General features: G+C 39.8%; 1 protein-coding gene across 1 annotated transcript in view; it reads right to left on the bottom strand.

Annotated features, from left to right (window-relative positions):
* NWD2 (NACHT and WD repeat domain containing 2) overlaps nt 1-13,046 on the bottom strand; it is an 85,303-nt gene that overhangs the window by 53,322 nt on the left and 18,935 nt on the right. The window lies entirely within an intron of this gene.

Genomic DNA, 13,046 nt, shown 5'->3' with positions numbered 1-13,046 from the left:
CGATTGAGATTAACATATTTTTCACATCGATTTACTTATTAATGGACTGTCTAATAATAAATCTTTGTTACGTTTCCAGGATAAGTAAGTATGGTGGATACTTTTTATTTTATATTTTTAAAGACTTTACTTATTTTTAGCAGGGGAGGGAGGGAGAAACAGGGTGAGAAACATCAATGTGAGAGAGAAACATCATCAGTGTCCTCTTGTACACGCCCCGACTGGGGTCAGAAGCGACAACCCAGGAATGTGACCAAACTGGGAATCGAACTGGTGACCTTCCACTTTGTGGGATGATGCCCAATCAACTGGGTCACATTGGTCAGGGTTGGTAGATCTTTTTAAACCTATTTTTGAATTTGATTTAGTAATTTTATAATGATTTTGAATCTATGTTAAAGTCAATAAAGAGCACTAATTTTGTGCTCTCTCGGGTTTGGGGTCAGGATTATGCTAGTTTAAAAAGTGAATAAGATGGCTTTTACACCTTTGTCTGTCTTTATGATGGAATGATTTATTCAGCATTAGACCGTGTTTCTTGGAAGTCTGGAAGAAGACATAGATAATAGCACTTTGTCTACTTTTTGAAAGCAAGAGGAAGCTTATTTTTAGAAGTTATGCTTTGGTGAACTTTCAAGTTCTTTTACAACTACCAACATATCCAAATTTCCTTCCATCTATTTTTGCATTTAACACGTCTCAGGAAAGTATTCATATCATTCAGCTTTGAAACTTTCTCAGCATCAAGTTTTACATACTGTTTTCTTTTCATTTTAAAAGTTTACTTATAAATGTTTAAAATTTGTGTAACTTAGACACATGGTACCTCGTTGGGGCCATGTATTCGTGTTGTTACTGGTATTACTCCTGTATCTGTGGCTAAACCATCTTTTATTCCCAATTTTGCTTCTATGTATTTTCCCTATTTTATTCGAGTCATCAAAGATCTATGTTTTTATTATTACTAAAATCAATTGTCCAGAATTTTTTTGATGATTGCTTCAGACCCTGGCATCTTCCCTGGAAATACCTGTAATTCTAGGGTTGGATTCTGTTTGCTGCCATCTATTGCTATTTTTTCCTTTTATTTTTCATCTTTCTCTTTTTTCCTGCATGCCAAGAAACCGTATTATATGTATTCTCTGCATCAATAACTTGATTTTTAAGGTGTTAATTCTATTGTTGGTTTCCCTTGTAAGTCACCCACCCCTACCATTTGGTTATTTTTTTTTCACATTAGTCTATTCTCACCATATGAGTTTTAGCCTCAAAAGAATGTTCTGCATGCTATTGAGATGCCAACATGTTCTCTAAAGTATTTTGTTTCCTGTAGCAAATCAGATACATCCGTTCTCCTCACTTCCTTTTTCTTAATCTGTAAAACGGTTTTCAAAAGCCTTCCCCCTGCCCACCTTGATGCTGGTGAAAACACAGGATGCCTGGCTTGCTCTCTGGCCCCGATCTCTGTTGATTTGTGTTGATCAACATTCCTTCTCCATTTAATAAGAATAAAAGCAAAAATCATTATCCCATTATTGATAACAATGAATAGGAACAGCTTCCCATCTGAAACTTTATTAAAGAAACTGTTTGACAGTCTATTTTGGTCATCTATTAAGAAGGAGTTAGAAAAGAAAATGCAGTGATTATGGCTAGTACTAAAGTAAAGAAAGGTACGTGTGATAGTCCATGGGGGAGGGGTAGCTGGACCCTGGGTTTACCCTGTGTGGGGTCCCAAAGGTAGATGAAGAAATTAATCTGTAGGCTGTTCCTGCCAGATAACGTAGTTACAAAGCTCGTAAAAACTAAGGCTAAGCTGAACATGGTATAATTAAGCTTTAGTCTCATTATTCTTCCTGTCTTGAAGAAATGAGGTTTAGAGATAGATTTAATGACTCATCTGGATTCTTCTTACGCTTATCTCATCTGCTGCTCTTTGGAAAAAGTTGAGTCCAGTACTTCACTGAGACTGCTACAGGTAATGAAGGTGTCATATCATAGCTTCCTGCTGTTGGTTAATCAGGGTCACCTCTATATTTCTGATTCAACTTGGAGACCAATTAATATCCATTTTCACAGGGACACAATTTAAGGCCTCTCCCAAGTGCTCACTCAGCCACCTCACCCAAGGCCAGGTGAAAATCCACACAGAAGCCTGCACCCATGTGGGGGTGAGAAAATAATTTTATGGTCAAGGGAAAGCATACTGATTAACCCATTTGCATAAAGAGATACATTTTAAATTATGTGTAATATTGCTGGTGATATAGGAGTATTTGATCCTAGACTAGAAACACTAATTTTAATGATAGGCTTGGAAAACCTGGAACACTCATTATTAATAACATGTTTTTGTATAACAGACAATGTATAAATGCCAAACTAAGTAAAAATAAGCAGATGCCCTTTCCCCAACTTAAAATTAAACAGTTAAAGCTATTACCTCCTCTATAATCAGAGATTTATTTGTATATAAATAGAAATGCTGAAAAATTTAAATTGCTCTGAACCATTCAGTTGATATCTGAAGAGTGGCTGAGACAATGGTTTTGCAACTTACAGCAAAGCGAGAAAGGGGTCAGGAGCAAAGGTAACCCCATAGCTAGGTCTGTACATCCCCCTGCATCTCAGGTGCTACAGAAGGGAGAGAAAGAGCAGGAAGAAGAGAAGGACCTTCTGCTCCTTATGGGGGTGGTACGGGCCACTGGGAATATAGAAGGGGCCATAAAACAGGGAAGTCCTTCAAAACTCTCCCGTATCTGTGCACAGTTCCCAACTGGGATCTCTGCTCTCAGCACTGAACCTGCATTCGGCCCACGACAGACACAAATTTGATCTGTGCCTGATACTTTAAAGAAGAAAAGTAAAAACCAGTAAGAGAAGTATGTGTTCATGGAATTAGAATGGTCCACACTGATTTTGCTCCTTATTCATTCCTGGTTACTGGTTTCAGTCTCCTCCCATACGGCCCAGTAGAAAGAATGAGAAAGAAAACACAGAGATTGTTAGTTATGAAGAATATTACACATTCTTATGGGTTAATACAGATTTCATTTTGAGCAAATAATTGTGTTTTGTAAATCTGGATTGTAGGTTCCTCTGTAACAGGTGTTTTCAGGTGCACAGAAGGATGGATGGAGGAGCTCGTACCCTGGGTATTAACATCACCTTTGACTCACTCTACTCCTTACCCCCACGTCGTCTTAGTCAACACCAACTCTTTCTCTTACCTGTCTGTAACCTATGCCCACTTCTCTATTTTCTCTCTCACCACATTAGTTTCTGCCTGGATCATGGCATTAGCTGGGCTCCTAGACAGGCCCCTACCTCTGGCCTCTTCACAGCGCTACCTCCAGAGTTACAGATCTGACAGTGTCCTCCTCACTGCTGACAAGTGTGAGCTGAAACTTACGATGTCTGTCCTCAAGCCACTCTTCTTGCCTCTTGTTCCTCAATGCCCTGTGTTCTAACTACCCTCAGGCTCTGCAGATCTCTGGACATTCAGGGCACCCGCACATCCTCTGCCCTGGATCAAAGCTCTTAGTTCTTCTAAGTTCAGTGCAAGCATCACTTCCTCTGGAGGTCTTTTCTGACCCACTGAGTCAGAATAATGGAGTCCAGTCAGAATAAAATGGACAGTCACTATCTCCATTTGGCTCTGATGGCGCTTGCATAATACCGTGTTACTGCATTGGCTACAATGTATCACATCTAACTGCATATACATCTGTCTATTTAGGTAGGTGCTTAAAACAACAGAGATAGATGTTACTTAATTGTGTACCCTATGAGCACAGAGTACTCAGGCATTGCTCAGGAACTTAGTATAGAGTCTTATACATGACAGGCATTGCTTCAATTTGCTGGTTGTTTTATCGAACAACACTGTACAATGTGCAGTTGCAGACCCACATGGAGGCTTTAGGTTTTGGCGTGAGTAGATACAGAATAAGCATGAGGGGAAAAACAATTTGTATGTGTGGTATTTCCAAGCACAGATTTTGGCAGCTTCGAGTTTGTCTGTCTAGGGAAATTAGATTAAAAGTTGAAGTTTTTAGTCCTGGCTGGTGTGGCTCAGTGGATTGATTGCTAGCCTGCAAACCAAAGGGTCACTGGTTTGATTCCCAGTCAGGGCACATGCTTGGATTTCAGGCCAGGTCCCCAGTAGAGGGCACATGAGAGGCAACCATGCAATGATGTTTCTCTTCATCTCTTTCTCCCTCCCTTCCCCTCTCTCTAAAAATAAATATAATTTTTCAAAAAAGTTGAAGTTTATCATAGAATTTAGTGGTTAGCCTAAGGATCTTTGTAAAGCTTAGGGCAACACAGCTTCACTCCCCACTGGGGATAAGTACATTGCACAGTAGACCAATGACTATTTTAGCTGACTCATTCAACTGTATATGAAAGAACTCCACAAAACTGAAACAGGACATTATGGTACAATTTCTGTACTTTTATAGTGAAAGAAGAACTAGATTGGGAAAAAGGGACTTTGGTTTTAGATCTCACAATGGCCTCTTGTTAAACCCTTTAGGGTGGTATGGTAGGAAGATTATGGGCTTTGGAATTAAAAAGACCTTGGTTGGAATCCTGTCTCCAACTGCTACTTATTTTAAGACTTTGGGCAAATGACAGAAACCACTAATGCCGCAGCATCCTCACTGATGGAGCAGGAAGACCATGGGCCTCAGAGGGTGGGTACAAGAAGTCACATGTGAAAAGCGCTCAGCACAGCACCTGCTGTATTCGAGAGTTTGGGAAACACTGGATTCCTTCACTTCTGTGGGTCTCAAGTTTTACCTTGTAAAATGCAGGACTTACAACTACTCAGTTGCTTCATGATCTCGAGGCTCTTTCCAAGGCTCAAGTCCCATCCTCCTTTATCCTGAGAGCTACAAATAATGCTCAGGATCTTTGAAAGTGTTTTAAAATCTATTGCTTCTGATGAATGTGCCTTTTTCTCCTAACTTCTTTAGGTTTAATTTTCTCTTCTTTTTCTAGTCTCTTGAGATAGACAATTAAGTCATTGATTTCCAAAATCTCTCGTCTAGCACACATTTAACACTGTGCAGTTCCTTCTGTTTTTCTCCAAGCACTGCTTTCGCTGAATCCCACACATTCTGATATGTTGTATTTTTACTTTAGTTCAGTTCAAAATTTTTCAAAAACATTTCCCATGATTTGTCCTTGACCCATGGTTTATTGAGAAGTGTGTTGCTTGACTTCCTCATATTTAGTGATTGTGCTGTCTTTCAGTGGTTTTTTAGTTTTTAATCCCACCAAGGACAGATAAAAAATTTAATATGATTTCAATCCTTTGAAATTTGTTGAGACCTGCGTTATTACCCACCATATGGATGAATCATTCTTTATACTTTAGCAAATGTTCTATGTATCACTGAAAAATGGTATATTCTGTAGTTACTGGTTGTAGCATTCTATAAATGTTGATTAGGTCACTGCCAATAAATCATGTTATTTAAAGCTATGTATTTAGTGATTTTTGTTTTCTGCTTATTCACTCAAATACTAAAATAAACTTCTAAAAATCTTCTATTAGTGTGGATTTGTGTCTCTCTCTTTTAGTTCAGACAAGTTTTGCTTTATACAATTTGAAGCCATGTTATTAGATACTTTTAAATTCAGGGATATTGTATCTTCTCACTCAATTGACCTTTCCATTATTAATGAAATATCCGATTATCTTATTAACGCCTACTATGTGATACCAATGTCACTTTGTTTTGGTTAGTGTACAGCATATAGTTGAATTTCTATTTTAATTGGAGTGTTTAGTCTATTTACACTTGATGAAATAGTTGGGTTCAAGGCTATTACCTTTCTTTTTGTTCCATCTATTCTTTTTTCTTCTTTTCCAGCCTTCTTTCAGAAAAATTATTTTATCCTATTTTATCTGTTCAATGAGATATGTATGTCTGTCTGTATGTATGTATGTATGTGTTCCTTTTTAGTGGTTTTCCTATATGTGGTATGACAAAATTTAGCCATGACTTAAGAGTTCAGCTTAAATTTGTACTTTTATCACTTTCCAAATAATGCAAGACTACCTTTAAAAGTGGTTAACTACACCGGCCCCTCTTGCCCTTGGAGCAGTCCCAGACCACAGCAACAAAGCAAGTATCGCAACAAAAGTGAGGCATAATCATTCTGCTAGTGGAGGGCCTTGCCTCCAGTTTGTGTTAAAAAAACAAACAAAGAATAAAGCAACATCTGTGAAGCATAATAAAGTGAAAAGTTGTATGTTATATGTTATAAGCCCTACAAAGCATTATTACATAACTTTCCACAGTCAATACTTTTTCATATTAGCCTTTCCAGTGTTCTTAACTCCTGCTTATGAATCTGAGCTTCTACCTGTGGTCATTTTCCCCAAGGCAAAAAAAAATCTTTTTGTTTTTCTTTAAATGTGAGTTAACTGATGACAAAGTCTTTCTGGTTTTGCCTGAAAACGTCTTTAGTTCCTCTTCCTTTTGTAGGATACTTTCACTGGGTATAATACTTGAGCCTGGCTATGTTTTTCTGTTTGGCACTTTAAGACACTCCATTGTCTCTGCATTCCAGAGCTTCTCCACTAAAACAGTCACGTGACAGTCTCTCTGTTGTGTTTCTGAAGGTAATGATTTTTCCCTTCTGATTAATTTTAAATTTTAAGGTTCTTTTCTCTGTATTTTTGGTTTTAAGCAGTCTACTGTCATGTGCTCAGGTGCAATTTTCTTGCTTGGACTTCGCTGGGCTTCTTGACTCTCAGTGGGCTGACGTCTTTCAACAGTTTTGGAAAGTTCTCACTTGTTACTTTTCTCCTATCCTTTTCTGTCTCTTCTTCTAGAACTGCAATTGCACTTACGTGAGGCTGTTTGACAACACCTCAAGTTTCTTCTACTTTATTTTGTTTCTCCTATTTAAAAGAAACCTGTGCTGAAATTTAGAAATCTTCTTTTCAGTTCACTAATTCAATAGTAGACTTTGTTTAGTCTACTATGAAGCTCATAAGATAAATTTTAAATTTTATATATTGTATCTTTTAGTTCTAAAATATCCATGTGATCCTTTTTTTTCCATTTCTTTGTTGAAATCCATATTCTCATTCATTTTACCCATCTTTTCCTGTGTTTTCATTAACATATTAAACAGTTTCTGACAACTGATTCCACCATCTTGGTCATCTGGGGGGTTGACTTCTGTTTTGTACTTTTTCTCTGGTTTATTAAACATACTTTCTTGACTCTCTGCATGTCTTACAATTTTTATTGTATTCTAGGCATTGTATTTATTTCTGTTTTTGTTATTTTATTGAATAGAGTTTGTTCTTAATTTCAATGTCTCATTATATTTTGCTTGCTTGTTTGTTTTGTTGATTAGGTTCCACCTATAGTGGGCTATGTACTTAAAAGAGCTGCTATTTAGGGGTTCATTTTCCTATGTTGACTGATAGTACAAGAGGCTAATTCCCTCAGTATTTGAACTGGCTACAGCTTGGTTGTAGTTTTGGTTGGATTCAGTTTACTTTGAGCTACGATGTTTCAAAGGTAAGACTTGTTAAATATCCACGTTGGGTTCCAGTGAACTTTGTCTCCTAAATATCAAAGAGATTGTGGAAGACTTCCCTCTGCTTTTCTAGCCCAGCTTTCCATCACTCCATGCTCGCAAATATCTAATGGAGAAAACTGTTGGTGCTTTTGGGGCTCCTCTGTCTACAAAGCCAGACCACCAACACAGAACTCTTGTCTCTGGGAATTAAATTTGTCTTATCATCTTTGTCTTTATAGCTCTATTATTTTGTTTAAAAGTAGGATGTTTCAATTTAACTTTTTAAGTTGTTGCAGTTCTACTCAGAAGGGGAAGTCCTTAGGACTACAGTCTTAAGTGAACATTTTTCTTACAAATTAATTTATAAAGAGTTAATTAGTCTCCAGTTCAATTTTCTTCCATAATTCATTTTACCACACAAAAATATACTGTGTTATGAGAAAGAATGCCTTAAACTGTGGAAGGAGCTTATATATTTATCAAAACTTACTGTGGAAATACTTTATATACTAGCAACCATTAACTAAATGGCCCTCTTTGGCTCTTACCAGTGATAAGTAGCTTTCTTTTCAACAAGTTTTCAATATTTATCCATTCTACCCTATGCTAGTGATAAGTAAGTTATTATTGGAACCAACTTATATTGGGAACATACTTGGAACCTATTTTAGAACTATGATGGATGATTAGTTGATTTCAATTGGACGTGCTTAATTTGATATGTAAAAAAGTCTCTGTTTCCCTTGATATTACAAGCAAATTGTAACTGGAAAATCTGAGGTTTTAGATTAATTTTTATTTAGATTTTTAAATAAAGATGCTAAAAATATAGATTGTTTTTTAATTTAGATGATTGTCAGTTCAAATCAATGACTACTTTCCCATTTTAGTGCCTTTTGGTTAGTAAAACTGTACTTCTGAATGTGAGAACTAAATCATAGAAAAATACCTGGACATTTTGTTAAGGTCGAACCAAGATTAAACACTTGTATTAATTTTTCATGGGTGTATTTACTTAGTATACTTAACATGGTAAACCAACTATATATTGGGCGTGGATAAAATGAAATATTTTCCAAAGCTCAACTGTTATAAAAACCCTGTAATTCTTTCCTTAAATTCAGCGATTTGAGAACTCTCACTGTACAATTTTCTTTAACCTAAAGTGAGTCTTAACTTCAAATAGGCATAACTTAACTCTGGAGAGTGGTGGCCCAGATGGGTGATATAAAACTGATCTCTGTGCTGTAGGTGTAATTCAGTAGTGTCATATAGGGATGTACAAATAGATGGGTTTTTTTCTTTTTTTTTTTTACCAGGAACTGCTATGGACTTTGTTTTGTCTTTACTCTTGTGCCTAGTGGAAAATTTTAAACTTCCTCAATAACGATATATTTCTCAGTTCAACCCCTTAAAAATTCTCGTATTTGTGGTCTAAAATCTAGCTCTGTCCAAAATATGGATGTATGGATCCTAAGCTTTCTTCCTCCCACTTCGCACACTGGTCGGCAGTGCAGCCGCCAGGAGCTGCCTGTGCTGGGCTGGAGCCTGGCCCGCTCTTTGTCCCGAGCCATCGGTGCTGCTATCGGCACAGTGTGTGTGTACGCACATGGGGGCAGGGCTGCAGGTCGGCCTTGGTGTCTGCCGACACTCTGGTAAGGAGGATGGCAGCAGCCTCACTCTTGGTCTTGGCCACTTCTCTATTGGATGTGGATAAATTAGGTCTGTTTATGTCTGTGTGGTCCAGTAGCCCCAAGAAGGATGCTGTACAGGTTTTGGCTCTCTAAGCCTTCTGGAAATTGTCAAAACATATGGCAGGCAGCATTCTCTTAGTCCTGACTCTGAGACATGGTGAATGTCCCTCTGAGTATGAAGTCACTGAACCGCTTACCCGTCTCCAGGAGTGGTAACAAGTGCCCCATTTTTGGGTGCATGGGCCTGGCTTGGCTTGCCAGGGCCTTGCCCTCAGTGAATCTACACTGAGGAGTGAGGGAATGTGGTGGGATACTATCTGGATCCCCCAGAGCTCCCATGCACCTTGGGGCAGCTCCTGCAATGCTATATATAACTAAGCTTTTTAAACTCCAATTCTTTAAACCAACAAATTGCTTGCTTTTATCAACTCCTTCCTAGAGGCAGAACTTTGCTCAAGGTCCATGGTCAATGCTCAAACTCCACAAGCAATTCTTTTGGGACACTCTAACTTTGAAGGAATGGTTCAGAAGAATAGTCTCTGTCCCCCTGACACAGTTGTGTGTGTTATAACAGAAGCGTGCCCCTCTTATAACAGAAGAGGGACAGGGATGTGAATGGTTAGCATTCACAGGGACCCTGATCTCTCCAAAGGCAATGCTCCTCTCCCTTTCCATAAGGATATTTTTTATGGTCTACGTGGTCGGGGGGAAGAGTCTGCTGAACGCTCCACACACTGTGAAGGCTGAGGCGGTTCTCTGCACTTACGAGGAGAAGCAGATCGTGACTTGGACTCAAGTGTGAGTCCAAATCCTGGTCAAGATTCCTCCTTGAAAATGATAGAGGTTTTACAAAGTAAGTCCCAGCAAATTCTTATCTAGCAAATCCATACTCTACATTTATGATGCTGGTCAAGAATGAAGTTAAAACCCTTCATCTGACTTTAATTCTTGACTGTCTGAATCAAGTGTTAATGCTTTCTACATTTATACTATCAACATTTTCAAAGGGAAAAGTTTCCAGTTATCAATAAAAACATTCTATTCTCATTTGAAATACCTTAAATCATAAGTTAGCAGTAACTAATGATTGTGAAGCCCTTTATAGTTTACAAAGGACTCCCACATAAGTCCCACAACAAACTTTTGATATTTATTAAACATTTACTTTTCCTTGTAGTTTAACTGTTATTATTTCCCCTCTTTGAAGCTGTGACCATTAAACACAGTAAGGATAGCGACCTGGTGCCCTATCAGAACCAGGCCTCTAACTCAGGCTGTAAAATAAAAATTCTGGGTTTTTCCTACTATATGTTTGTTCCCCTACACGTGTCTACAAACGCTGTTCTTCCTTCGTAGCGATGATGTATTCTCCATATGTAATGTTTCTTGAGTTAATTCTCTGAAAGTGAAACCTGGACACAGGTCTGGGCACCTTACTCCATCACCCTCTCCTCCTCGTCACCAAAAAGCATGTTTGTGTTTAAGCAGCTGTGCAGGGTCAGCAGGCACAGCCCGCGTGTCTCCAGCAGCTTGAGCCATATCCCAAAGCACAACTTTCAGGAAACGAAGTTAAAAAGAGCTGAGTGCATCCAACATTTAAGTCCCAGTTCCCCTTGGGCCCTAATTCCCTGGGTACATAAAAGGAAAGTTTGTTTGCTTCTGAATTTATTTGTATCTAACGGAAGATCTAGTATCTGTGAAGACTTTGAAGACACAAAAACATTTTTTCATCCAGCAACGGTGAATTTTCTTGCCATCAGGTGAGCTAACATGTCATGCCTTGCAGCCCACAGGGGTCATCATGACTTCCAAAAATATCACAAGGAAGCACTGGGCAAAGGAACTGGAGCTCAAAAGTGACACGTGTATGCCCACTGTTACCATAGTTACAACAAGAAAGGCTATAAAGAGCACTGTGTTCTCCTACAAGCAGTGAGATAAGCCCTGTGTGATTTAGGATCACTGGGGTGAATAATCCCAGCTCTACCCATAGGGTGGGATCGTGGGTGCCCTGAGTTTCAACACGTAACAAGGAGCAGAGGAGGGATAAATTAATTGTTTCGCTCAATAAAGTTGTTACTGATGTTCTATCAGTTAACCTTTACTCTCAGAACCTGCAAGTGGTTGGAAATTAATGGCCATGACTAATTTTGGTTGGTTTGAATATGGCACTCTGGAGCGATAGGAGGGGGAGAATGTCTCTCTCACCCCTGAGCTTCTGAGGCTGGATCAGGACAGAGCTGCGGAGATCACAGCAGCCGCGACTCCCAGGCACACCCACAGCACTGCGCGCCTCCCAAATCCGGCTTCCTAAGCATGATGAAATCTGCTCGAGCTTGCCTTCCAGTGTTCGGATCTCTTCTACGGCACCACTCCCCGCCACAGAGGTTTGCATCCTTTCCTTTAATGACAATTTTGTTGCTGACACGGTCATTACGATTTGAGGCAGGTGATTTCGCCTTTAGACAGCTTTGAGAGATAATCATAATCATCACAACAAACAACAACCAACACTATTGTGGGTTTTGCTGCGTGAGACACTGTAAGCACCCTGTAACTTCAGTGCGTCTTCAAAATGACCCCAGAAGGTAGATAACTATTATCAATACCTCCATTTTACAGATAAAGCAACTAAGGCTTTGGGTAGTAAAGAAAGTCCTCCAATGTCACACCAGCTATGACATGTTAGGACCCAGGGATACATGACCCTAAAACCAGACAGAGCTGCACCCTCCAATTTCTCCAGCTAGAGCTAAAATCTGTCTCCTTGTATTTCCATCCACTGGGCCTAGCTCTATTTTCTGAAGATGCATGGGAACAGTCTTCCTTCCTCTGCCACACCAGCTCTTCAGAAATCTAACATGGCTTTCAGGACTTTTTATATTCTGTTCAGACCACAGGATGCTGGTTTTACATGTCCATTGTTTATCACCCCCCACCGCCCCCCCCCCACACCCGCCCGTCCAAACCATGTATTTGTCTTGTTTGGCTTGATACAGCAGCTTTCTAACGGTCTCCCTGCTCCGCCTTCTGCCACACCCCCAGCAGCCACCGTAGGGCCTTAAACTACGTCAGATCACTTTAGCGCTCTGCTTAAAACACTCTGTGGCTTCTCAGGTCATTTAAAGTAAAAGTAAAACCTTTACAGCCAACTTTGAGATGATAAAGCCCACGGTATGGCCTGCATCTGCATCCCCATCCTTCCCCCCAACCCTTTGTTCTTAGTGCCCCCTGAACTGCCAATCACGTTCCCGACTCCTCTCCCTGGACAGCTCGGATCTGGGTATTTCCCACCCCGCTTCCGATCTCCCCTCCAAGGTCACCTTCTCCGTGAGGCCTTGCCCAGCTACGTGACTGAAAGAAACAAGCCTCTCACCTCACTGCTGCCCCGTCCCCTCCTTCCTTTCTGTGTTTTCCTCCACAGCATTGCTCACCACCTGGTGTGCTGCTTCCACTCAACCCTCTGATTTCTGCTTGCTCTCACCCCTGCCCCCATGTCGGAATGGAAGCTCCATGAGGGCAGAGAGTTTTATTTCCTAAGTTCGGTTCTAAGGTTAAATCATCGGAAACAGTCCTACAAAGCCACTGTTTCATATGGTTCCCCCGGATCACACCCCCAGCACTGAGAGCAGCCTCGGGAGCGCAGAGTAGCGTCAGTGAGTACTTGGTGATTAAATGAATAATTGATCCAAGTACTGATACTAAAAATACCATATTGTACAGCTCCCAAGTACTTTGTTATCTTTGGTAAGGACTTGATTAACCGGTCAGATTTCTGATATGGTCTTTGTCATCTTAATC

The sequence above is a fragment of the Phyllostomus hastatus genome, unplaced genomic scaffold (assembly GCF_019186645.2).
Source record: "Phyllostomus hastatus isolate PE091 unplaced genomic scaffold, TTU_PhHast_1.1 phas_contig_196, whole genome shotgun sequence".
Lineage (NCBI taxonomy): Eukaryota > Metazoa > Chordata > Mammalia > Chiroptera > Phyllostomidae > Phyllostomus > Phyllostomus hastatus.
The sequence above is the reverse complement of the archived record's forward strand: the minus strand, read 5'-3'. Positions and strand labels throughout refer to the sequence as shown.